The sequence below is a fragment of the Nicotiana tabacum genome, chromosome 16 (genome assembly GCF_000715075.1).
Source record: "Nicotiana tabacum cultivar K326 chromosome 16, ASM71507v2, whole genome shotgun sequence".
Lineage (NCBI taxonomy): Eukaryota > Viridiplantae > Streptophyta > Magnoliopsida > Solanales > Solanaceae > Nicotiana > Nicotiana tabacum.
The window spans coordinates 31,635,833-31,662,522 of NC_134095.1; the positions used below are offsets into that span (position 1 = coordinate 31,635,833).

Genomic DNA, 26,690 nt, shown 5'->3' on the forward strand with positions numbered 1-26,690 from the left:
TAAGCAGAAAAGGTTTTACAAAACAGTAGCTCCTCATAGAAATTCCTTGAGAAACACACCACATGCAAACAGTACAAATCTGAGCTAAGCAACTTAATACATTAAGACATACCTCAAAGTTGCATCAATATGCTTTGCATGCAATAGTCTTCAGCAAGGACAAACTAAGTTCATTACACACCAATGTCAAATTTCAGCATTCAACTGGAAAAGAAAAATACACAATACGAATTTATATTAGTAATGCTCTTCCCGGGAATTTAAGAATGAATGATCTTGAGCCTGAAGACTAAATATGTATAGAAAGAATTATATCAGGAAAGAATATATGAAACATGCTTCACAATTTTGAGTACTACATTCTTTGCTGCCAAATACAGTAAGCGTTTGTTTTTTTCTTAAATAAGGAATATAGTAAGTGCTTCTTAAACAAGTTATTTCTGGATCACAAGGATCCCAATGCTAAACCGACATGAATGGCATGCGCAATCAAAAACAATTTCTATAATACAAAAGACAGTCTCGCCAAATTATCTATTTGTACAGCAATGGATTGCACACTTAAATTAACAAGAAAGCATTCATGCTTAGGTCATGAACTGTCTGATCATAAAGTTCATCTCAGGCAGAAGTCTTCTGTATTACTTCAGGAAATACACATAGGCAGAACACAGTCATCTAAAAGGTGTAGAGTCTTAACCACAAAAGACTATTCAACTGCTATCTGGATGTAGTTTACATGAACGTGAATGAAGGAATATTGGGTAGTGGATAAGACTAGGGAATTGAAAAAAAGGCAAAAACTTCACGGAGCTTATCAAAGTTTAGTGTGTACAGGTACTACATATTGACAAGGTAAAGGAATTAAAACTAGAAATTTGAATTTCTCTTCAAACAGCAAAACTGCAAGCATGCAATGTTACCAAAGAATATGATCCCACCTGCTCGGGACATTCCAGAAAATTGTGTAAAATAAACAAAAAGGAGAAGTTTCTTCTTAGTTTTTAGTGGAATAATCAGCACATCGAGCATCTTTTTACAATGCCAATACCAAGAATGGTTGGAAAACTTATTACAACCAAAGCTCAATAATGGCAGCAGCAGCAATTTCAAACACTGAGAATATAAAACATAATTAAACAATCTCTTTTAGTCAAAGATTCTCAGTTCAAGACAAATAGAAACAAAAGAGGCGTAGATAAGGTTTCATAATGGCTTAGCACTTGGATAAAAATGAAGACAGCTAGTGTAGTAAGGTTCATAAAGATGCAGAATCGAGTAAATTCAGAGGAAACTGACACGGCTCAAGGAAAAAGAATTGACCATCTAGTGTTACTGCAGTATCTCAACTAAATAACACTTTACATCAATGTAGCAACAAGATTAAGAATTCCCTGACAGGCCGGACAAGGATAGCCCTTGTACAGAGCAAGGATCTATACACCATATTTCAGTAAGATGGCATGGTTCTCTCTTGGAGTTGCCAATATTGAGATTCTTTCAAATTGTACTTTTTTCAGTTATATATAGTAAGCTAAGTTAAGCCACTTGAATCCTTTATTTTCAGTTCTATCATGGTTTAATTGAAGGTCAACATGAAAATTTTTAGGTCATAATGAGAACTTTAGCAACATAACAACTGTGCAATCTTATTTAGAGGGTCTAAGTAAATAAAACTACAGAAAAGTAAATATACTAGTATGCTCTGTTACGACAATAGCATTAATATGTTATTCTACTAACGGGACAAGCAAGGAAATAGTGTAGTAACCTTATTCCTGAACTTCATTTGTACTGCCAAAAGTTTCAGTTTGAGGCGCCATTACAATTTAGTATGAGGTCAAATCACCAAGCTTTGTTTCCCCTTTCTTTAAGAGCTTCAGAAATTTTTTTAAACTTTATATATGTTATAACCCACTTCATCCATTCCAAAAAATTGGCATTACTCAAGGTAGGTGAACCAGAGACCGTAAGCTAGCCCCGCTTATTACTTCCCAAAACTTAACGCTTATTGTGAACGAGCTCACTTTTTCACAAAAAAGGAGATTGACAGAAAAAAGAAGGGAGTGAAGTACAATTGGGGAGGAGTTGGGACTTGAACCATCTTGATATAAGAGGCACAGACTCAAACAAATATGAGAGGCAGATATATACTCTACAAAAAGAAAAGAAAGAGAAAAGAAAATGTATTATGGTGATATGTTTGTAAGAGAGTACTAATACAAGTGGCGAAGCTAGGATTTTTTTTTTTTTAAATGGTAACATAAGTGGCGAAGCTAGGATTTATTTTTTTTAAATGGTAACATAAGTGGCGAAGCTAGGATTTTTTAAAAAAAAAAATGGTAACATAAGTGGCGAAGCTAGGATTTCCGCTAAGGAGATTCAAAAAACAAAAAAAGTAGACATGCACCGAGGCCAAGGGGATTCAATACCTAATATGTTTACATAAAATATTTGACCTTATATATGCAATGTAATTTTCCGGTGAAGGGAACCCCCTTCCACCACCATAGCTCCACCCATGCATTGATGCACACACATTTATTCAAAAGCATAGAAACAAACAATGTATAGCAATAGCATTATGATCTTGTCATCTTGATGTCTATCATAACCATTTTATTTATTCTTGAATCATATTTTCACAATTAAGGCATGGAAATCTATTGTATTGAAGATGTGGTAAAAAGTCATCTTTTGTTGCATTAAACAAAGCAACTGTAACTGAATTATATCAGTAAAAAATGTATCTAATTTATTTCTTCTATCCCTCTAAAACCTATTACTTCCTCTATCACATTTTTCTTTTTCTTTTTCTTTTTTTGGGGAAAAAAGGCCACTTTTCATATTCTGGGAGTTCTTTGACCACAACCCCCTTTTTTTAAACCTTTCAAATATTTTGAATTATTAACTTTTGTGACCTATAGTGCCTTTTATGTAGTTTCCAACTATGTAAATTTTATTTCAAAAACTTGAAGAACCTATGGTTAAATCCACACCAAAAATTAGGTACTTTAGCCGTTGTACTCTATAACAGAGGAATTATTCAATTAAAATCACTAGTAACCTGTATGATGAACTTTATTCAAGGATATGAGTAAACGAATGCACTAAAGATTTTGCATCACATCCAGGACTATCTATGGAATGGAATCCAGACCAGCTCAAATAGGACTAAATACTAACTGCCTTGTCATTTACCAAAATGCTAATACAGCCCACTAGCCACCAAATGTATGGTAGAAATCCATTTCAAAATAAGACTATGTTTAACGATAGGAAAATATGACAGTTCAACATAATCAGGACCAAAAAGAACTGTCCAATGAAAAAGAAAAAAAAGCACATCAAATCAAAGCTCTAATCCTATAAAGATAAGGAGAAAGAATACCATGCAATACCCATGTAACTTTACCATTTACCCCATAGAAAGGCTATAAGAACTAGATAATAAGCTGCATTTAGTCCCAGGTAGTTTGACAGAAGGGGAACCAACCATACAATAGGATCTCATTTAGTTGCTCTATGTTATCTTCTTTACCCACTAGACTTATCTCAACGCCTTCATGTCTATCTTCAGACTCAAAGCTACCTAGATAATTATGTGCTTTTCAAGTAGCGAGTTGATGCGCCTCGGGGTCAATATGCAAGAGTACTGTCTGCAAGAGAAGATGAAACATCCCTACATTGGTCCAGCCTTCCATGCTAGCTACAAGGATCTTAGATAACCCCCAATCACAACTCTATTTGTAGCTTTGATGAGCACTTCCATGAACAGTAACAACAGCCCCCCAAACGTCTAACAGTAAGAACTCCCTCTCAAACTGATTGCTTCTTCTCTCCCTATGTTGCTAAAATCCACTCTCTTTAATTTAGAGTTTTATGCCCACATTATCTTCACTCAATAACTCCTCTTACTTCCTTTTTCTCCATGTTCTACCTATTTCACCTTTATTGTGTCCATAAAATTCCTTCTCCGACTAGCAATTGCTAACAGATAAAAAGAATTTATGTTGCAATCACCCTTCTTCAACCACAATATCCTCAAATTTTATCTCCTTTTGATGCTTGAGTGACTGTCATCTTAGCTAATTACTCTTTTACCTCATATTTCCTAATTTTTCCCTCTTAATAAGCACCCTCTCTCTTTCCTCTCCAATTGTCCAAATTCATTCATCAGTTCCCTTGTTATATTTTTATCCTCTAAAGTACTTCTCCAGTCCATCTTAAATAATTTGTTAGCCGCTTCAACTTCTTCGCCGGAGAAAAAGAGGAACCCTTTGCATATGGTACTCCCTCCATCCATCCAGCACTGGCCGCTTCTAATTGTTAGGAAGGGTACTCCTTATTCTGCTACAATCTACAAAATCAGTATAGGGTTTAATATTAGAGAAGAAGCAATTTGGATAAATATTAGCAACATCCCCTCCCATACGGTTGGATGAGAAACTTGTCGAGCCTTGATTGACTCTTCAGTTGTGGATCAGATAAATTAACAGCTGTCATGGGAAAGTCAACAAATGGGAGAGAGTTGATTACATCGTGAATTTACCATTGCCCAAAGGAATGGCATACCACCTCTTTCTTTCCTTTTAAAACATTAATGTTCTAGCCAGTTCGCATGCACTCGACTAATCCATCAGGTAACTGCCATTCCGTCATCTCCTATAAGCACATGTATAGGAGAATAATCACCTACTATTTTTGCCTATGTTGGGATTTAAACGCTGGCCTCACATTCCTCTCTTTCCTTCAGGAGTCTTATTGCACTGAAATCCCGATCTATCTCGCATTACCCCATCCTAGCATCACCAATGAGATCTCCTCTCAAAACTCCATTTTGACCCCTCACTTGCCGACCCATCAATCTCACTCGACTGAACTATCCACACTTTCAAAGATTACAATAATTGTGGAATCTCCTTCCTCACATCTTGAAACTTCAACATCGACATGTCTTATAACACCACAATCCCTTCTTATCTCCTCCTAAGCATATCATTTCACTTCTCACTCTTATGTTTTCACACACTTATGATAATTGACTCTGGTATTTTTTCGTTTTCATTTCTTGCGAGCACACTAATCACACATCTTTCCTTTAACCCCACCTTGATAATGGCCCTTATACTTAGGCATTCACTCCTCTCACCCCGCTCTATCTATCTCTTACTTCTCCTATTAGCCATCCCTATGAATCCCACATGGATCCATAACTTATATTTTTATAATTAGAATTAACAACTTATACTTTTTGGATCATAATATATTGCATTCTAAATACTTTGCTCTCTTTAAACTTTTTCATTTGCCCTGCTCAATTCTCTCATATGCTCCTCAACTACTCACTTCTGTTTTTGTAGGCTCATGTCAAATACTTCCTCCTTTTCAACCACATAGCTTAAGAAAGAAAAGACGATTTTTGAAACTTCCGATCGTAAATATGTCATAACATTTGTGTGGCTATAATACTTTTGAAACTTTTGATCTTAAATATGCCGGAGCATTTTTGTGGCAACATAAGCTTCTCAAAAAGGGTAAAAATGAGAAGTCACATTTAATTTAGAAAGAGGTCAGTCTTTTTGGAATGACTAAAAAGAAAATAAAATTGGAACGGAGGGAATATGAGTTTATTGGTCTCTCATTGAAATGTAAAATGAAAACCCTAATTTTTTTTTTAAGAACCTTAATTTATGTTAGAACATGTGTTTAAATACAAAAAAGTAGGTTGCCAAGCCATTTCACGAGGAAAATCGCTTTGAATATGATCTCTAAACAATTCTAGAGGAACAAAGCTAGTTAATGTTAAACATTATTTTCCTAGAGTAATGGGTAAAAATTAACATGGTGTTACTAGATTTTATTTAGATTGCCAAGTGGTATTTCAGTTCAACTTCTACTGTAGGCCATTATACTGGTAAAATGGTCAATTTCTTGTTGATAGTGTTTAGCTATCTGTATTTTAAATGATGTGGCGTGGATACACTTTAGATCAATAACACCAAAATTTATGTCAACATTAACAGGAAGGCAAAATGGAATGCAGATCATAACACAATTCCCAGGAGAAGCCATAAGACAGCAGCACTAAGAGTATATCACAGAGGTCGGAAGCATATTTCACATGCCATAAGGTAAAAGTAACTACTAGTATTATTTCTTGGGATGAATTAGTGCCAAAAAAGAAAATGCAGCAGAAACCAAAAAACAAGGGTACATGCAATAACAAATATGGAGCCACCACAGATTCGACCGAGAAACAGTAAAGTGATTCTTTTTAGAAGAATTAACCCAAATAGCCTCCACCTAATCGCTTAAACTAAAACTAGCCAGACGGATATAGAATATATGTATAATTCATGTATCATATGTGCATAACTGTGTATAATTACTGTATAATCTATGTATACCAACTAGAAAAAGTAAACAGTGAATCTTTGGCTATTTGTGTTAAAATCCCTTCTTTTTATGAAATTCCAAAGCGAAATTAATCAGCAACAGTACATCAAATGTGACATTAAAACCAACATAAGATGCTTATGGACCTCGTAAAGAAACGAAACTTCAATAACTCGGCAAGGAAAAACTTTATGAACCAAAATAAATTGCAAAGAAGAAAGAAGAAACTAATTGAAACGTATATTTAATTTAAATACGAAATAAATATGAAAGAAACAGCATTGCCCACCTGAAAAACCAAGCAACGGCATGTTCGCAATGGCTGGGAGTGATTACATATCGTATCATTCGAAAACTTGATGATCTGAAAGAAGTTCCAGATGAAAAAGCAAAACGAAAAATGATTCCGATCAGCAAGTTGAACAAAATTATATGATGAAAAAAAAACATGAAATGTATATAGCAAAAGTGTCGCAAAACGCAACCAGTCTATAAGCAAAGGTGAAAATGCGTTTAGCATATGATATTAAAAAAAGATTTTTTTCTATCTTTCTTAGGAACAAAACAGAAAAGAAGTGAATGAACCGCCGCCATTAATGGCCAAAATGATTGCAATTTCATAGTGTTGTGAGTGATCGAAAAGTTAATCGGACAATTTGAGGAGAAGATGAATGAAGATGCACTGAGAATTGAAAGAAAAATAAGAGTCATTTCAATGGCGTTTTCAGCAGAAAGAGAAACGGGAGAATAGATACCTACCAGATAAGTTTATGGAAACGGAAAGAGAGGAGAGAACAATGAAAAATATCTGCGTGAACCCGGAGTAGAGAGTGGGGCAGGGGCTTGAGATGAGAAATTGGGGGTGGGTAGGGGGTGCCCCCACTATATTTGGTTTGGGTATTTTCATTCAGGAAACTGGTTTTGATTCTCTGGGGACTGCTGCTGTTTATTTCACGGTGGCCCAACTGGTGATTATTTTATTGAGAAAACCATGTTCTTGTGCTTCTCGGAGAGGGCGTTTGGACATAAGAATTAATTGTAAATTTTTTTTTCCAAATGGAAATGGTATTTGAAAATTAGAGTTGTGTTTGGACATAAATATAATTTTAGATTGTTTTTTAATTTTTATGAGTGATCTGAATGAAAAATTTGAAAAACAACTTTTTGAAGTTTTCGAAAAATTTCAAAATTCATCTTCAAGTGAAAAATTAAAAATTTTATGGCCAAACATTGATTTAAAAAAAAAAAGTAAATTTTTTCGAAAATAATGAAAAAAAATTCACTAAAGCTCTCGGGATCTGCTGCTGTTTTACTGTGAGTCTGTGACTATCTGGTGAGTATTAATTTTATTTGAATCTAATTTTTTTTATATATACATTTAACAATTTACTCAAAAAATCGTAATTATAAATATAGACTGCTAAAACAGAAAATAAAACAAAATAAAGTGTATATTTTTTAAAATAGCATATTAACATAATTCATCTTATTTTTTATTTGAGTTGTTTTCCACGGATAGCATAAAAAATATGAAATCAAGTCAATTAAAGACCAATTGTATGTAAGTGTTACATATTACGTGAAACATTTAGCAGCTTCAATTTCTTGGCCGAGCAGAAATTGATCGCTCACCTCCTTCTACTATAGTTTACAAATTAGTACTCCATCAGTACGTCTAGAAAAAATAATTAACTTTACGTTTCTCATTTTACTCTTAACGAGATAACTTTTAGCCTTTATTTTAAAAGGTAGAATTGGGACTCGATCGAGGCTCGGCCCAGGGCGAAGCACTCGTAATGCGCCCCTGGGCTTATTGTGGGGCTTAGTTCCGTGAGACTTATGTCTCGGCCGTCGGGGCTTACGTCCTGGACACGCCCAACACCCAGTATACTGGGTTTGCCTAATAGAACTTAATGCAATTGTGTGTAACTAACCTTGTAAATCCTCAAATTTTCTTAATAAATCGCTGACTATTCAAAAATTACTTATTTTTAATCATAAATCATTAAGTTGAGAGTATTTTATGTCATAATTAAAATAAAAATTATTGCACGTTCTCAACTAAGACTACTATGATAGTAAATTTTAAATAAATCTTTCATTTAAAAAGTATTTATTTATTAACTTTTGTTATGTCTTTATTATATAATAGTCCATAATTTTTTTATAATTATTTTACTAAATATTATTTTTTTCACGTTTACGAGATACAATACTTATTAATTTAATATCTCAGTATTAGCTAGTAACTATTTACAAATAATTAGTTATCACGCTATTATATGATGAATTATGTGTCACTTTATTAACTTGTTGAAACTTAAAAATAAAGGATGCTAGAGAATCGTATTTAAATTGTGAATTATGTTTTTACATAAATTCTCTTTCAAATAGAAAGCATATTTAATAAACGGAGTATTTTTTAAAAAAAAATATCAAATTATAATATCGAAATTCTTTCAAGATTCATTACTCCTTGAGAGATACATATGAGATTTCATATCGAATACATTTGAGTTGTAACGACGTTGCAGCTAATCTGCATATTGTGATATATGTCATACTTTTCATATTATTCATAGTTGAATTATAATTCATAAATATTTTAAATATATTATTTGTTATATTTTTGTGATTTTAATGTAATTTTATAATTGTTTTTTTATTTTATACTATCTTAAAATTAATAAAATTTAAAGATCCGTGGGACTTACGCCCCATGTCTCAGAACTTACGCCTCGCCTCGTCAGAGGTAAAACGCATCGCCTCACGTCCCTGCCTTTTAGAATATTGCTTTTAGCTACAAATTTTTTTATCTCTTTATTTAGACTAAAAGTTTTAGAAATCATTTTTGTCTTTTAAACTTTGTTGTGTCCTGTCAACCACCCTCACATGAATTGGGACAAATGGGTGATACTAGTTGAGTAGGAGAAATTTAAACAAAATTCCTTCTCACCCAATTGAGATAAGAAACGTGTTCGTCTCTCTTTTACCTAGTTTAGCTGCCTCCCTCTTTTTCTATCCTTCTTCACTTAAACACCAAACATCATCCTTCATTCAAACTCAAACTCATGACATGTGCCTTACACACATCTTGCGTTATAATACTTTTGTAATTGAATCAGCACCGTAGGGCTATGGATCATAACTTGTATCTCTAAATTTCTTTAATCTCTCAATTTTTTCTATTTATATCCTCTTCACGACTCACTTTCCATCATCATAATATCATATTTAAACACATTTCATTGATGCCTCCTTAAACCATGGAAAGATAGCTCCAAAATTTGTCTTAACCCGAAGTTTCCTTCCCTACTGATTTTGGTAATTGCGTCTCTTCTAGCCTCACCTGCCATGATCTTCCTTTGCTCCTTTCATAAGTCCCCACATTGTTATAGATTAGACCACAAGTTAGTACCCCCCAACCAGTTTTTTCGTCTCGTCAATGATTCCGTATGGACCCTTCTTCATTTTTTTTAAAAAAGTGAGGACAATTCTTATTGTGGTAGGTTTAACAACACTAAATGTGACCTGACAGTCTAGTCCAACTTCTTGATTGAAATCCTTTGATGCAACTCTCGCTCTGTAGCTTTCAATGGAACCATCGACATTGAGTTTCAACTTGAAGTGATCACCTACACCCAACAAGGTGTTTAGCACCCGAGGAAGGTACCAAAGTACAAGTTAGATGAAAGCATTACAAAATGAATGCAATATATTCCTCTTGCATAGCATGTCTTTAATTTGCAATCTTACTTGCTTGAGAAAAATAGGTTGGTTAAAGGAGGAGTGCGGGAGGCGGTAGTGAATATTTGGCGGTGGGAGGCATTCCCTATATGTGTACCTTAACCACATCCTCCTCCTACGTTACATAATCATTGTAATTTATATTCTATAATGTTTTAAGTATTTACTGCTTATTAAATATTGTATCTGTACTCTCTTATGCTGTTAGATTCATTCTCCTTGACTTTTGAGTATAAATAGGTACGAGCGTTGAATATTTTGAATAACTGCTCGTGCCTCTATTTGTACCTTCTGCTCGTATCTATTGCAACTCGTGCCTCTTTGTCAATCATCACTCTTTGACCAGCCTTCGTGTCATGACACGTCATCTTCCAATTACTTTAATATGTAAACTCGATTTTCCCAATACAGAGACACGGTCAAAGTGGCGGACGCGACTAATCCATCATAATAAGGGTATAAACCTCTAAAAATGTAGAGAATCAAACCTCCATCAGAGACTGGTTGAGTAGCTGCAGCAAGGTTATAATTGTATGTCCATTTTTGCAGGTAATCCACCATGGAAGAGGTTACACTTTTGGTGTTTTGCAATTGTATCCCGAGTTGCATTAGCATAGCTCATACAAGATTGAGAGGTAAACACTCACACAACCCACAATCTACACAACGAATTATTATCATCAAATGAGGAAAGGAGCCAGCTTAAGAGTAGTGACATGTTTCTTCCATGTTAAGTAAAGTGGGTTCAAAAAAACTTAAGTAGTGATTCATCACTCGAACGCGAGGTTAGAGGTTTGGAGGCAGACCCTGGAGTTTAAAGGTTTCAAGTTGAGAAGGACCAAGATATAATGTTTGGAGTGCAAGTTAAGTAGAGCGATTCAGGAAATGGACGAAGCTGTGAGGATTGATTCATAAGTCATCCCTAGGAGAGAAAGTTTCAAGTAGCTTAGGTTAGTTATACAAAGAAATGGGCAGATTGACGAGGACGTCACACATCGTATTAAGGCGGGATGGATATAACAAAAACTCGCTTCAGGTATTTTGTGTATTAAGAATATACCACCAAAAATTAAAGGTAGGTTCTATAGAGTGGCGGTTAGACCAACTATTATATGGGGCTGAGTGTTAGCCAATCAAGAACTCACATGTCCAAAAGATGAAGGTAGCAGAAATGAAGATGTTGAGATGGATATGCGGGCATACCGGGTTAGATAAAATTAGGAATAAAGTTATTCGTGACATGGTGGGCATGACCCTTGTAGAGGACAACATGCGGGACGCGAGGCTCAGATGGTTCGGGCATGTAAAATGGAGAGCCACAAATGCCTCAGTAAGGAGGTATGAGAAGTTGGTATTGAAGGGCCTATAAGGAGAGATAGAGGCAGGTCGAAGAAATATTGGGGAGAAGTTATTAAAAGACATGTCGATTCTCCAGCTTACCAAGGACATAACCCTGGATAAGAAGGTGTGGAAGATGATAATCTATACTATATTAAAAGCACGAAGGCCTTAGCGAAATGTCATTCGCTTTTTTTACCCTTTAAAATTAGATTTCACACTAGACAAAATTGTCATTTAAATTATTTTCCTAATATTTAAGAATTTAAAATCAACTAAATTTTAATTATTATATCTTTCCTTATTGAATTAGATCCTAATATTTAGAAGTTTAAATTCACTTGATAATTTACCTCAAATAAGAAAAGGATCCCTTTTGTTTTAAAACAGTATTATTCATATATTCTACGTTAGTCTATGTATACAAGAACTTCCTTTTACGTAGTTACTATAAAATCTGGTAACTAAGCATAAAAATAATATGCTTTATAATATTAGAACACATATTATATTTATGATATTTGTCTTTGTATTTAATAGTATTACTGAATCATAGTTAATTAATATATATATTTTTAACTTTTTTGTCACTTAATTGTGATAAATTAGTATAGTTTAATCTTTATATATTGACAGATGATTTTTTCTTTTTCAAAATATTTTTTTACTCATTTAGACAAGGTACAAGCGCAACGCGCGTACTAGTAACTAGTTAAAATAGATGGCTAGGTAGTAGTGCGTTGTCCTTGCTCGTTCCAGTAGTTCTAATACATTCCTTAGTGTTAGTCTTGTATTTTCATATTATTAGATTTTTGTTATTATTTATTATTTCTTTCGCTTCGGTTTTATGATTGGTTTGCTGGTGTTGTTGCTTGCTGTTACTCCTTCCTCTCTATCATTCTTGAGCTGAGGGTCTACCGGAAACAGTTTCTCTACCTTCTTAAGGTAGGGGTAAGGTCTACACTCTACCTTTTTCAGACCCCACTTGTGGAATTACACTGAGTTTGTTGTTGTTGTTGTTGTTGACATGAAATTCTTGGAAGCTAACGAATCTAACTACTTGCATATTCTTATTGAGGAGTTTTTCCCTCAATAAATACATCTATGTAGAACGACAAACAAGTTAATTAGAGTTTGAATTTCGAAAGATATTTCAAAAGGTTAAGTTACCTATTCTTTGAAAACTACAACTTGTATTTCAAACTAGGTATTGTCCTTTAACTTACCTTTAACATCCAAGACCAGCTCCTTGAAGAAGCTACAAGTAATTACTGGATAACTTATGAAGCATTTGGTTGGTGCTATAAGAAAAAAGAAAATACATGTATAACTTTATGTATTGTTTGAGTGGCGATATTAAATATGAATAAGAATATTTGTGTTAGCAATGGGAATAATTAAAAAATTTAATATAAAATCTAGAAGAGAGCATAAACGAGGTGGAGAAGAGGACCAACAGAGAGTGGTATAAGAAGGCTAAAAAGGAGACAAAGTTAGCGATCACTGTGGCTAGGACTGCAATGTTTGGACGTTTGTATGACGAGCTTGGGGAGATAAGCGGGGATAAGAAGCTGTACAGGCTGGCCAAAGTGAGAAAAAGGAAGGCCGCTGATCTAGATCAAGTAAAGTACATAAAAGACGAGGAGGGTAGAGTGCTGATAGATGAGGCTCAGATTAGACGGAGGTGACAATCATACTTCTGTAAACTCTTGAATGATGGGGGATAGGGATATGTGTTGGGTGATCTGGAGTACGTCGAGATTCATCGGGACTTTGGGTACTGTAGTCGCATAAGTGTGGGGGAGGTCGAGGGGACGATGCGTAGGATGAGCAAGGGTAGAGCGACCAGACCATACGAGATCCCGGTAGAATTCTGGAAGAGCGCGGGTAAGACATGCTTAGAATAACTCTGTAGGTTGTTCAACATCAATTTTAGAACAAAGCGGATGCCTGAAGAATGAAGGTGGAGTACGGTGATTCTGTTGCACAAGAATAAGGGTGATATCCAGAATTGCAATAACTATAGAGGTATCAAACTGCTAAGTCATACGATGAAAGTTTGGGAGAGGGTGGTGGAAGGGAGGATGAAGAAGAGTGTGTATATTTTCGAGAACAAGTTCGGTTCATGCCAGATCATTCGACTACAGAAGCAATTTATTTGGTAAGGAGATTGGTGGAGCAGTATAGGACAATGAAGAAGGACTTGCATATGGTGTTCATAAACTGAGAGAAAGCATACGACAAAGTCCCAAGAGAGGTTCTATGGAGGTGTTTAGAGGTTAAAGGTGTGCCTATAGCCTATATTAGAGTAATTAAGGAAATGTATGATGGAGCTAAGTCATGGGTGAGGATAGCGGGAGGAGACTCAGAACACTTTCCGATTATGATGGGGTTGCATCAGGGATCAACTCTTAGCCTTTTTTTGTTTTCTTTGGCGATGGACACATTGAGCGACACATTCGACAGGAGGTGTCATGGTGTATGTTATTTACGGATGATATAGTTCTGATTGACGAGACACGAGGAGGTGTTGACGACAGACTGGAGGTTTGGAGACAGACTCTTGAGTCTAAGAGTTTAAGCTGAGCAGGACCAAGATGGAGCATTTAGAGTACAAGTTCAACGAAGTTATTTAGAAAGCGGACATAGGTGTGAGGCTTGATACACAAGTCATCCCAAGGAGAGAAAGTTTCAAGTACCTTGGATCGATAATACAAGGTAATAGAGAGATTGATGAGGATGTCACACATCGTATTGGAGCAGGATGGATGAAGTGGAGGTTTGCTTCCAGTGTCTTATGTGATAAGAATGTACCACTGAGACTTAAAGGTAAGTTCTACAAGGTAGTAATTAGACCGACTATGTTGTATGGAGAAAAGTGATGGCCTGTCAAAAACTCTCATGTCCAGAAGATGAAAGTAGCTGAGATGAGGATGTTAAGGTGGATGTGTGGGCATACCAGGTTAGATGAGATTAGGAATGAAGTTAATCGGAATAAGGTGGGAGTGACCCATGTGGAGGATAAGATGCGAGAGGCGAGGTTGAGACGGTTCGGGCATGTTAAAAGGAAAAGCATAGAAGCCCTAGTTAGATGGTGGGAAAGATTAGCCATGGTGGGTAACAGGAAGGGTAAATGTAGGCCTAAGAAATCTTGGGGAGAGGTGATTAGGCGGGACATGGCGCAGCTGGAACTGACCGAGGACATGGCCCTAGATAGGAGGGTGTGGAGGTCGAAGATTAGGGTAGAAGGCTAGTAGGTAGTCGAGCGTTTCTCTTTGTCTTACTCAGTTCGCTAGCATTAGTGTTAGTATGATATCCTTTTATTGATAGATTGATATTACTACGTGTAGTTTATCTATTTTCTTGGTTTCGTTCTTATTTTTATCTTATTGGGGTAAGATTGGGTATTTCTTACCCTCCCCAGATCCCACTTGTAGAAAATTACTTAGTTTATTGTTGTTGTTGTTGGTTTTCTTTGAACTAGTGTGATGAACCAAAAGGACGATGCAAATAAACAAAGAAAATTAAAGTGTACATGCCCTAACAAATATGGAGCCACCACAGATTCGACTAAGCAAAACTTATTAACAACGTTATTTAAAAAGTTTAACTTAAGATGCTTCTGGTCTCTAGACATCGGCGAAAAAGGAATGGGACTCCAACAACTTGGCAAAATAACGCTTTGTGAGCCAAAAGTAATTTTAGGACAAAAGACTAACTGAAGCCTAGATTTCAGCTCAAAAGAAACAGCATAGCGCACCTGAGAAAACAAGCAACGGCTTTTCCTCAATGCTGGATCGTGATTATACGTGACATGTATTTTTATGATCTGAAAATTCCAATAGAAAAACGAAAAAGCAATTAAAATATGATTACGATCAACAAGCTGTACTAAATTATGCGATGGAAGAAAAATTAAATATGACGCAAAAGTATCAAAAACCGAAGTCTGTACAAAGAAAAAGTGAGAATTAAGCTAAAGAGGAAATTCATACTATGACGCAACAAGATTTAGTTCTCTTTCTTGTGACTCGCTAAAGAACCAAACAGATAAGCGGTGAATGAATCAACGCCATTAAACGCAAGAACAAACACTGAGATTTCATAAAAAAAAGGTAGAAAATCTTTAGAAAAAAACATCGAAATTTTTTATCGGACAATCCAGAAGAGGAGATGATTAACTATTGAAGAAGAGAGAGAGAGAGAGATATTAATGTGGCATTTGATGCAAAAGGGAGATAACATAATTGAATACGTACCTGTAACACAAGTTCAACGGAGATGGAACGGGAGAGGAGAGAAGGGGAATGGAATAGATGGAAGAGAATGAAAACTATCTGTGTGGAGAATAGAGGACCTTATATAGGGAAAGAACCCCCACCTACAAAACGGGGGGAGGGAACGGCCAACAAGATTGGGACGTATATTGTGGTTTGGGTTTGACGGGTTCTGTGATGTGATTCTCTTGGACCTGCTGCTGTTTCAATGTGGCCAACTGCTCATTATTTTATGACTTCCGGGACAGCTGGCTGTGAGTATTAAATAATACTTATTAGTATTCTATTTTTTTTTCTTATTCTTATTGAGTTCATTTGACGTGAACTATCTTACTGTAGACAATTTTCCAGTTAAACAAGTCTCTATCTTTTCTTGTTAAACTCTCACTCTTCAAAATATTTAATTTTGGACATGGGTATTACCGAAATAAAAACATTTACAGAGTCGTATTACTTTAAAGTAACTTGAACAAGTATTTCACCATATAACAGATAGATAAAAGGAAAATATAGTTCATAGCCTGTTAGAACTAATAGCGTAAGAAAATTTGTTATATAGATAAATGAAACTTAATTACAATTTCTCTTCTTCTTTTTTTCTTTTGGTCCTGTCATTTGGCGAGTTAGCTTAACTAGACGAGTCTTGGGCAGTTGAGCTTTCCATCTCGGGTCACAAGGTTACGTTGTTGACTAGAACCAGATTCAGCCCTTTTTCTTTTAGTTTTTATTTTTAGTGGAGTAACTTTTTTGTCATCAATTATAAACGAACACTTTGGAGAGTCGCAAAATTCATATAGAAGTAGATTTTAGACAAATGGTTCGGAGTTTTGTGCCCATGTGCGGTTCATCAACATAACACATTGCAATCACAAGAGTAAATTTTTACTAATTTACTAATTTGATATCCCAAATCAAAAGTAAGTAATTTTTAGAATTTTTTTAGGTATATACTTCATTTATCTCAAAACAATGTCAGAAGCAAAAACTGTCAATCTCGGAGTTCTCATGTATTTTTCATGGTTGATAGTACTTCCTTTTAATTTTAGCAGTATTTGAAACTTCAAACTTGCCCAATAAATTCACATATTTCTGATCTCATAGTTTTCAAAACAAAATGTGGTGGAAGTGGTATGCTCCGGGGCGAATGCTAGGCAGCAAGATTGCATTCAGTACTTGACTCCAATTTTGTCAATAGAATTTAAAATATATATATATATATATATATATATATATATAAACTTCACGTCATTGTTATACATGAATAATAAGTGCTATATTACTGACTGTTGTTCGAAGCCACAATGAGATGTGCGGATATACGTATATCATGATTTTGAACTATGCCCCTAATATACAGACCAGTATTTTAATGTGAGTAGAGACAGGAGTGGAACCAGAATTTGAAATTTATTGGTTCAGGATTCTAAATGTTTTAAGTTATTGGATTCTAAACTAATAATTTATAGATATTTAATAAAAAAATTAAAATATACATAATTTAGACCAAAATTAATGAGTTATGATTGAACTAATTAAGTCACTAGAATTTTTCGATTATATCGAAAGGAAAGATAAGATTTTAACTGAACCTAAAAGTAACCCCTCCACTAGCAGCTGTTTCTCTGTCTGCAACCAAGCAGCAACATGCATCTCTTTTGTGCTTAACAACCATAAAATGACCCAAAGCCGTTTAACGTGTAATCTTTTCTTGCGTAAATTAACCAAACCCTTAATTAAAGAATCCCACGTGTAAATATCACAAAGAACCACGTACGCTCCTCTATATTCTACACCCAAGCTGAAGTTTAGGTCTCTGACCACAGGAGCTCCAACAAGTCACAGTTCAACACGTAGTATTATTATTACAAAGCATTACATGAAACGAAACAAAAACAGAAAAGTTAAAAGAAAAGGTTCATTAGCTGTTTACTTGTTTAATTTATTTAATGTAAAAGAAAAAGAGGTTCCTTGTCCACCTGTCACGTGCGACGTGTCAAGTCGATGGCCTTCTAAATCAATTACGTACATAGTAAAATAATACAAAGCACGAAGATATTTTTTTCTCTTTCATGTCAAGCGAGCGACAATGTTAAGTGAAGTTTGAATCCCATTTGGTCTAAGATTTGTTTATTGTTGCGAGGAAAATAAGATTCTGTACGATTTGTACAATAAATTATTTTTTATAGTATAAGATCTTTGGTCACAGTTTATTTTCTAGGGGGACTAATAATTAAAAGTTGTAGGGTGGTGAGGGGATATGTCAAGGTTATTAGGACAGTAAATAAATATAAGAAACCTACGAAGGCCACGAAGTCATTGTACCTATCACAATTAGGCAGGTGAAAAAAGTAAACCAATGGGAAAAGTGTCGCATGGATTTTGATGGATAATAATCAGTCTACGTTCATATTGATTGACTGAAAATAAGTACGGTAGAATTCGTAGGAGAGAATATAGAAATGGACTCGTGGAGATTAAGCCGAGGATGAGGCAAAAGTGGGGGAGATTGGTGTGTTGCTGCCAATTAACGTGTTAGTTAAAAAGGAGGATTTGACGACATTACGTGTTAAGGAAATAGGGTTTCGCAAAGTGGATATGGGAACATTACGTGTTAGAGTTTGAGATGAACTTTTGTGTTTATGTTTTTATTTCTTCTTTTTCTTTTCTTATTATTTCATTAAGTTCCTTTGGATGAAAATGCTCTAAATAATGGCATGTGGCAAACTGTAATCCGTTCTACAATGTAAAAGAATGTGATTATTTACAAAAGCAGTATAAAATCGAATGGAACTCTAGGCGTTTGGCCATAAATTTCTAAATTTGTTTTGAAAAATCTGAGTTGAATAAAGTTTGGTTTGAAGATGAAAATGTGTTTGGACATAAGTTTTCAAAATATATTTTATTTTTTTAAAAAAAACATGAAACATGATTTATACCCATAAGTTCTAAAAACTATCACAAATACCCAACAGAACTGTTTGACCAAAGAGTATAAAACTCTTTTGACAAATTATTATTAGTAACATAGAAGGTAAATCTTAGCCAAACATAATTAATTTCAGATCCAAATATACAAAGTGCGAAAATAGAAGAATAAGAACGCGTAATATTTATTAATGTAATAATCGTACATCAAGCATGAGAGATAAGCTTACATCTAGGACAGATTTGCACCATAATCATGGGAGCAAGGAAGGGGAAGAGAGGGAATTGTTGATGATGAAGAGATTCCTCTTTTTGACTCTATCATGGTAGCTATCTGGAATCCCCCCCCCTTTTCTCTAGGTTCAACTCCCCCTATATATATTAACAACTTTTCCTTTTATCCAATGGTCTTTGACCGACGTACTTTCTTACGACCGTACCAATCGTCGTTTGCTCGAACATAACGTTTGTTCTGTGATGCAAGCTTTCTGACTATTTGACCCCGGCGATGGCCGAGGTGCTCTTTGCTATCTCGCCCCATGAGCGTGATTATGGCTTGGTCGATCCCTTATGATTTCTCTTAAGGACAACCATCCTACTTAGATTTTGACCTATACAGTTAGTCCCTCCTTCCGTCGAGGTCGCCTCTTAGCGGGCTCAGCGGATGGACTTTGTTGATTCAAAAGTTAGGAGAAATCTGAATGTTACGCATTGAGCGAGATCTTTGGGTCGAGGTGGCGACGTGACGCTTCGATGGTACCATCGGATCATTACGTCAGTTCGGAGCTGAATCATTGCATTGATTCGATGCTCCATGAATAGCCACTATGTATTATTATGGCGCACGTTTCTCAGGCACCGTATCGTTTCCCGTGCCCTATTAGTTTTGATTGGCGGCTCTTAGGTTTCCCACTGAGGACATTTATGTTACCGTTTGACTGTTACACTTTTCGATTTATCTGAAGAATTTTGCAAACCTCTACCTTCTTCAATATTTCATACTTCTGATTTTATACTCTTGATTTCATACTTCTGCTCGTCAGAACTTGATGCTACCATCCTCTCTTTTCATTCATCATACTCGTTTATTCTGATCAATTCAGACAAATGGCTGGTACTTCTTCTCAGACTGACAGGTTCATCGAAGCTCCGGTGCTGGAAAATGACGCACATGTTCTTGGAGAGGGAGTGGAGGCGGCGGAAGATGAGAGAGTTCCAACAGCGGCTGAGATACTGCCCCGCCCGGGGAAATTATGGTCTAACTTCAACACTCCTGCCGGAGAAGAACCGGATCCTACACCCTCTACCATGGATGAAGCGGCGATTGCTGCGCTCAAGACCAAGTGGGAAATTCCAAACCACATTAAAATGGTGTCGGCGACGGGGACGGACATTGTAAATTTGCACCGCCCAAGGTACTGCGCATTCTACGCTTACCCTTTTGTTGTCGGGTACACACTTCTTGTCCCCTCTCTAGTGATAGACTTCTGCCGCTTCTACGAAGTGTGCCTAGCTCAACTGTCATCGTACATGTACAAACTCTTCCGCATGCTGCTCAAGTACGCGGAGCTCGCCGGTCGAGAGGTCACTTTGGGGCACATGCTTAATATTTTTGCCCCTCAACTTATTCGAGGCACAATGATCCACATGCGCCATCTAGGAACAAAGAGTTTGGATGTGAGGATGCACGATAAGGCTAATCGCCGTTTTTGGAAAAACTATTTTTATGTGTGGACCGAGCGCCTTGTGGCGGATTCGGCAGGGTTCCTTGAGATGTGGAACTTCGCCCGTAAGTTTTCCTTTGTTTATTTTGTGACTCCTCTCGAGGTGGTGGCCGACCCTTCTTATTTTGGTGGTATTGCTAATTTGTTTTTGCTTTCGCAGCCGAGAGACTGCCTCCCCTGCCAGTTGACGACATCCACGAGTAGGTAAACACCATTCTTACCCCATACAGTGGGGGTTCATGAGTGGGCATCCTTCTACGAGAGATATGGGCGCAAGCCTCTCACTGGTGAGTCGGCCCGCTGCAGTTTCTTTGTTCTCTTCTTTATAGTTTGATCTTGTCATTATATGATTGTTTTTCTTTTGATAGGGAAAGTGTGAAGGATGAGGGCTCCTCCACTAGCGTTCCGTCAACCAGTGCCTCCTACCCAGCCCGTGCCGAGGCCTGCTGCCTGGCCTACATCGAGAACTAATACCCAATCTGCTCCTACGGCCGGGGCCGTGCGCACGGAGGTAACTCTTCAACCTGAGACTCCGGCTCCTACCATCCGTTCAACGGGTGAATCTTCCCATGATGATAGTGGAGAGGTCCCGTCAAAGAGACGGCGAGCGGATTTAGAAGTGGTTCCTCCAGTTGAAGCGTCTTCAGGGGCGACCTTCCTTTGGTAGTGCCTGAAATTGACAGTGGTGCTAACCCGGTCGCAGAGGTCAACCCGATGGCAGAGGCTGTGCTTGTCATGAGTGATCAACAGACTAGTGTGGTAGAGAGACGGAGCCTTGAGTCTGCCGTCACTGTCTTAGGCGGCCCTTCGTCATCCATGTCGAATCGCGCCTCTACTTCAGCTACAGAGAGGGGGAAAGGTGTCGTGGTTGATAATTACGAGTCTGACTCCAACCTTGATCCTGATAATGTTAGAATGTTCGACGAAGGTCTTACCCAAACTGTGGTAAGAGCGGGGGGTCCTTCCCGAATACTCGAGATTTCATTGGACCTCAATCTTTTGCGAGACACGGTGGATTTAGTGCCGCAATTCGACCTTCTATGCTCTGTCGCAGAGTGTGAGGCTCTACAGGACGTCAGTGACCTTCTTCATATATATTAACAACTTTTCCTTTTATCCAATGGTCTTTGACCGACATACTTTCTTACGACCATACCCTTCGTCGTTTGCTCGAACATAACGTTTGTTCTGTGATGCAAGCTTTTCGACGATTTGACCCCGCGATGGCCGAGGTGCTCTTTGCTATATCACCCCGGGGGCGTGATTATGGCTTGGTCGACCCCTTATCATTCCTCTTAAGGACAACCATCCTAGTCAGATTTTGACTCATACAAGAACCTTTATCAATAACATTCATTATATTATCGCAAACCATAGTCCTGAACATAAATAAATTTGGTACAAAATTATCATTTTTATAATGAACTATACAATACACTATCAGATGACCGATAAGATGAAGCAACATTGTTACAAAATAATAAATTGTGGGCTATTTTATAAAATACAAAGTTTGGGGCAATTTTTAAAAAATATAATAGTAATATTTTGGGCCAAAACAAGCTCTTGAGCTAGTTTTAGGATTTGGGTTTTAGGAATTTGCCAAAATGTAGATAAAATCTATGTCCAAACATGTATTTGCCAAAAAAACTTCAAATATATTTTGGCAAAATCTATGACCAAACGGGTCCTTAATCTTTATATTTTTCAAGTTCCTACTTAGATTGAAAATACATATCAATGGTTGATCTATTTTTTTAGCTGAAGGTCTATAGAAAACAACCTCCCTGCCCTTTCAGGATAAGGGTAAGGCTGCGTATATCCTATCCTCTCCAGACCCCACTTGTAAAATTTCACTAGGTGATTGTTGTTGTAATGGTCGATATAGGATCCAAATATTAAGGCACCGATAACAATACACTTCGGTGGTAATAAATCAGAAGTGGTAGTATATGACCAATAATCAAACTTTTTCTTTTTAGTCAAAAGTTTTAATCATGGTGAATCACCCAGTTTGAACTACGATATGGCTTGATCCTCTTCACCGAGGTACGTAGACAACTTAGAGTTTCATTCTAAGTTCAATCGCATAAGTTCAAAAGATACATATTGCCCCAATTGTTGTTCGAATGAAGTATGAAGGAATATAAGATCCAACTACAATGCCATCCTCCTGTTGGACTTTGATCTCATTTGATTTAAATAGGGCAACCCTCCATGGTAAATTGATATCTTTAATGGGCCGATTTTAGGAAGATGTCAAGTATTTGCATTGAAGTCCAGGTATTCTCTATGTCTTCAGGTTCGTCAAACCATCAAGTTCGTTGGTCTCCAAGTCTGCCCTCTGCCTAAAAAGGGAAAGAGAAGAGAGGCATTCAAAGGAAACACAAGTATAAGGAAAAGATTGTTTGGCACAACGTTTAAATTTCAGTGAAACTTGAACTCAAGATATTTGTGAGAATATAGCTCTTAAATTTCTATTGATGGCAAGTAAGACATAATCCAATCTCGAGGCTTCCATACCAAGATATGAATATTTTTGTGAGACTGCGCAAATCTGGAATTGATAGCATGGTGCAATATAAGGTTGATTTCAAAATATTATCTGGGATGATTCTGAAGTTGTTTGATTGAGAATTTTGGATATGTTCTTTATCTTTAAGTCTAGTATTCAAGAAATCAAACGGTTCATAATTTCGACATTCATGCACCAAGAAATGAATTTTTTTTGAGACTGCGCAACTCTGGAATTGATAGCATGGTGTAATATAAAGTTAAATTCAAAATATTATCTAGGATGATTATCAAGTTTTTTGATTGAGAATTTTGGATATATTCTAGATCTTGAAGTCTAGTTTTCTTGAAATCAAACGGTTTACAATTTTCGTATTTCTACACTGAGACACGAATTTTTTGGTGAGATCGCGCAAATCTAGAATTGATAGTGTGGTGCAATATAAAGTTGATTTCAAAATATTATCTGGGATGATTCTGAAGTTGTTTTTATTGAAAATTTTAGATATATTCTAGATTTTGAAGTCTAGATTTCAAAAAATCAAACGGTTTGCAATTTCAATATTTCTACACCACTATATGATTTTTTTGGTGAGATTGCGCAAATCTGAAATTTTCAATGGGGTGGAATCTAAAGTTGGTTTCAAAATATTATCTGGGGCGATTCTGAAGGTGTTTGATTCCAAATTTTGGATATATTTTAGATATTGAAGTCTAATTTTCGAGAAATCAAATGGTTCATTAGTTGGACTCTCCCACGATAAAATATGAATCTTTTGTTTCAAGCGCTTAAAGCTGAAAATTATGTGACTAAGATAAAAGTCGGACAATGTAAAGCAAAAGAGAAGCTGAAATATTTAAGCCCTCGAAGTCTCCAAGTTGAAATCTTCAAGTTCGTCGATCTTCAAGTTGAAGTCTTCACGTTTTCCACCCTTCAAGTTGAGATATCTAAGCCCTCCAGGTCTCCAAGTTGAAGTCTTCAAGTTGAGGTCCTCAAACTTGTCGATCTTCAAGTGGAAGTATTTGAGCCCTCAAATTTTTCAGATTGAAACATCAAGGTCCGCCGAATCTTCAAGTTTGTCGGTCTTCAAGTTGAAGTCTGCAAAGTCCGCCGAATCTTCAAAGTTTTCCAAGTGTTCAATTCGACGTCATCAAGTCCATGAAGTCTTCGAATTGAAGCTTTATAACTTCCCAATCTTAAGGTGGACATATGAGTTCCTTTGCACCTTAAGTTGGCCTCTTCATGGGTTTGTCCTTAAAAGGAACTATAATTTTCCAATCTTAAGGTGGACATATAAGTCCCTTTGCACTTTAAGTTGGCCTCTTTGTGGGTTTGTCCTTAAAATGAACTATAACTTTCCAATCTTAAGGTAGACATATGAGTCCCTTTGCACCTTAAGTTGGCCTCTTCGGTAGTCGGGCCACATTGAGAGTAATCTCTACGGTAGTCGGGCCACATTGAGAGTAATCTCTCCGATAGTCGGGCCGCCTTAAGAGTAATCTCTCCGATAGTAGCGTCATTTTGAGAGTAATCTCTCCAATAGTCGGGTCGTTTTGAGAGTAATCTCTCCGATAGTCGGGTCATTTTGAGAGTAATCTCTCCGATAGTCGGGTCATTTTAAGAGTAATCTCTCCGATAGTCGGGTCATATTGAGATTAATCTCTTTGATAATCGGGTCATTTTTGAAAGTACAAGAGGTGGAGGGGTATGTTGTTGCCTATTTAAAATTTAGTCGACTAACATAGGTATTAGTTGACTAACCATAAGACAGAAAGAGTAGAAGCAGTAAAAATCAATAGTAAGACACATACAATTTATACTGGTTCGGTACCATTGTGGTACTTACATCTAGTTCCCTTGGGTCATAAGGGTTCTCTTAAGATCTTTGAATAAGGTTACAAGATTTGATGATATTTTGTGTTTACCACCAATGTATAGAATCACCAGTTGAGTTCTAATCAAGTGACACAACTTTCTTTTGTACTCTAGATCTCTCTATCTTTTGAGACATTGATAACTCAGAATTACAGTGTTTGAACTAAGAAGTAGACAGATTAGGAATACACTTTTTGTAGCTGCGTGATCTTCTTCTTGAGAGAGCTGCCTTTTTATACAGGAGAAAAGAGCCGTTGAATCCTTTTTGAAACTAGAGGCACGAGATCTTTAATTAAGGGATTTGGCCCAAGAGGTGCTTCTTTGAATCTTGCTCTTTGACTGGACCAGATTCGAATGTGATCTTCCTTGTCACGGCTGAATGCAAGGAATGATTAATTCATAAGTGTGTTCTTCGAGACTGGAGTGGCCATGATTGGTAATCTGAGTTCCTCTGATTGAGTCAATCTGCTTCTTGATTGATCATTAATGCTTTAACTGAATCTTCATTCTATCCTTGATTAGGGACGAGTCAATCTGCTTCTTAATTGATCATTAATGCAGTAACTGATTCTTCCTTCTTCCTTTATTTTGAAACCAGTAGCAATCTTGCTAATCATCTTCATTTTTTCCTTTTTGGTTGTCCTGAAAATATAACATAAGATAATATTGTCGTCATTGAAACTTAAACTTAAAACCTATCAATCCCTCCCTTTTTGATGCTGACAATTAAGAAAGAGTAAACAAGTTTAAAGAAATTTAAGATACTCCCCTTTTCAGCTTTTTCTGGAGTTGCTCCCCCTGAGCTAGTGCTTCCCTTGAATTGAATAGTTCCTATGTTTAGAAAGCTATGCTCATGTCTCCCCCTAGGTGTTTACTCACTTTGTTTCTCCCCCTTTGACATCAATCAAAAAGGAAAGAGTAATATAACATACAGAAACACATAGCAATATAATAAACATACTAAAGGGGTTAGAGCAGTAGAGCCTTCAACAGAGGCTTAAGTTAGTACAGACCAAAAAATAATTGTCTAAAGGCCGCCATCAAAACACACAAAAAAATATAAGTTGTTTGACGTCAAAATACAGCCAGAGATAATTAATGACGTCCCAGAAAGTATTTGAGGGTGTTGATCACTTTGGTGCAGAAGGAGTCATAGGAGTTGTCAACATCCTTGATGAACTTGTCCATTTTTCAGTCATGGAATTGAAGGCCCTGGTTCCATGTTTCCTTGTATCCCCTATGTCTATCCGTAGTTTTGCTACATCTGAACCTGTCTCCTTGGTGACTTCTCTGATTTTATCTACTTGTTCTTTCATTCCCACCAGTAGCAGCTTGACTTCATCAAGGTACTATTAAATGTGTGGAAGAATCTGAGAGGTAGTCGACTAAGGAATTGATCAACTTGAACATCTACCAGAGCTGGAGCACTTTCAACCTTGGGTCTTTTTAACCTATCCATTTTCACCCAATGAGTAACCCATCATAGAGAAAGCAGTTTTATCATAGGTACTGGAGATGTGCTTGGGTGTAAAGGGTGCTAAATCAACCTTCATAACTTCCAGAATATGAAAGATAAGAATGTCATAGGGCAGACAAGCAACAAAAGAGGAAATATCCCTGATACTCTCAAACATATATTGACGAATCCATATAAACCAATTAAGACGCTTGTTGTTGACCAGGCAGTAGAGGACAAATATATCTCTAGTAGACAATGAACTTAGGGACCCAGACCTGGGAAGTAGAGTAGTGGCAATCATGTGGGCCGAAACCCGGTGTTCAAATTTTAGATTTTTGGGGCCAATGCCATGGGGATTATCAGACAGGAAAATTTTTGCTTCTTCAAGAGACGTCAAAGTCTTTGGGCCAAGAATTTTGGACAAACACATC

At 36.6% G+C, this 26,690-nt stretch overlaps 1 protein-coding gene and 1 long non-coding RNA gene across 18 annotated transcripts in view; one reads left to right on the plus strand and one right to left on the minus strand.

Annotated features, from left to right (window-relative positions):
* The window catches only part of LOC107797082 (MADS-box transcription factor 23-like), a 46,186-nt gene extending 39,641 nt beyond the window's left edge, over nt 1-6,545 (plus strand). Inside the window, exon 11 of the transcript XR_012699973.1 lies at nt 6,027-6,545. The gene's annotated coding sequence lies outside the window, so the exon portion shown is untranslated. The remainder of the gene's footprint in view (nt 1-6,026) is intronic.
* Nucleotides 1-15,908, minus strand: part of LOC107797083 (uncharacterized) — a 42,116-nt gene extending 26,208 nt beyond the window's left edge. For 13 of the 17 annotated variants that reach the window (XR_012699974.1, XR_012699982.1, XR_001650586.2 and 10 more), the window contains exons 1-2: nt 6,689-7,149; nt 113-204 (exon numbers count right to left, since the gene is read on the minus strand). This is a non-coding gene — a long non-coding RNA (uncharacterized LOC107797083). The other 4 variants (XR_012699983.1, XR_001650587.2, XR_001650594.2 and 1 more) reach the window with 4 other exon arrangements.
* Nucleotides 15,909-26,690: the final 10,782 nt, after the last annotated feature.